The following is a 1,755-nucleotide window of genomic DNA, read 5'->3' as shown; positions in this document are numbered from 1 at the left end:
GTCATAACTATTACTGAAACAGTTTAGTTGTGCTGCAGTGGTGGAAAATAACTGGTCTGTTTATTGCAAGGAGTCAAGACACCTGCTGACAGCTGTTTTATGCATATTTATCGTCTAACTGTATATAAAGTAGTTGAAACTAGCTCCACATCCAGCAGCTACAACAGTAACATGCTGCTTACACACTGATGCTTCACTATTAATAATCTAATGATATCATATACAATAATACAGCAGTCAGAGGGACCAAACCGCTACTTTTACTGCAGTACTTTAACAATATTTTTCTCTCTCAGAACTGGTTCTTATGACTTGTTGTCCGACTACGTCCAAAATGAAATGTGTTTTGAACGGCTTCACTAGGCGGAGTGAAAAGCCGACTGTCACAGAGAGGGGAGGGGGCAGGGAGATGCGATATCACTACGGAGATAACGGAGCATATTTTAATAATAGTGTTGTACTCGTACTGCGTGTCCAAGAAAGTGGATTATTAAACTATTTTAACAGCAATTGTTTGGGTCACAGAGCATACCGAATGAAAGTTCCATACTGAACGTCCAGTACCGAAACAGTTCGGAATGAATACATATACCGTTACACCCCTAGTTGAAGTTCTTAAAAGACATTGCAGTAATTTTTCAGTATTATCATAACCTTTGTGTCCTGTATTTGCTCCCTAGAAAACATAAAGTGAAAGATGTCAAGTCCTGTCCACCTGAGAGTTGTCTTTGGCGGGGATGATGCCAGAAAACTTCACCTGATGTCAGGGATACCAGCATCTGTGGATCAACTTGTCCTTGAGATAAAGACCGCTTTTGGACTTGTGCCGCAGTTCAGGCTCCAGTATAAAGATGAAGATTTTAGAAATGAATATGTCAATCTTACATCAACCAGTGAAATAAGAGACAGGGATACTCTAAAAGTGGAAAGTGGAAAGTGCGCAAAGGACAAGAAAAAGCAGCTGCAAACATCAAAAAACCAAGAAAAGCAGAGGTTAACGTTCTCCCATCCCTCCCTTTCGGTGAAACAAGAGAGAGTCTTGAGAATGTGTCAAGACCAGGCTTAGACGCAGGACACAGATGCAGGTTATCAGAGTCTTTATTGGGAAATTCAGGTTCTTAACTCCAAGACAGAGAAATAAACACAGGCTATGAAATATTACCTCTGACGCGCTGCTTAAAGAAGAAGCGTGGATTAACAAATTACCAAAATAATAATCGCTCCAATAAGGGAGGAAAAGACTACATAAAACGTTAACAGAAAATCACTCTCGCTACAGAGGAAAAAATAAGTAACAAAAAAGATGAAATAGAAACAAGAAAAACTCTCCTGAAAACTGGAAGCACTATTATATGAAAAATAAAGTAAATAATAATCACTCCACACGGACGAAACAAAAGGCTATTCAAGCATTAACTATGGAGACAAAACTAAGATATAAAACTTACAACAAAAAAATCTCTCTCTTGGAGGAAACCGACAAAATCTGTGACAATGACTATGGTCCAAACTGAAAAAGGCTGGGGTGAACGCTGTTGTAGTATTTTAGACTATTAAAGTTAAAACTGTTTAATGATTTATACTAGTGGATATTTAGGTGCTAAGGGTGAGTGGTCATTTAAACATCTGCCTCAGGGAAACTATTTACAACCACTGATAAAGATCACCCTATGGCCATGTGTAGGGGGGCAGCCGGAGGTAACAGAGGTAGATTAGTGGTAATTTATATGTATGCATTAACTGTCTTCCTTTGAG

The sequence above is a fragment of the Seriola lalandi genome, unplaced genomic scaffold (genome assembly GCF_002814215.2).
Source record: "Seriola lalandi dorsalis isolate HSWRI2012SDOR001 ecotype SW California unplaced genomic scaffold, Sedor1 jcf7180002054748, whole genome shotgun sequence".
Lineage (NCBI taxonomy): Eukaryota > Metazoa > Chordata > Actinopteri > Carangiformes > Carangidae > Seriola > Seriola lalandi.
This window is presented reverse-complemented; position numbering follows the sequence as displayed.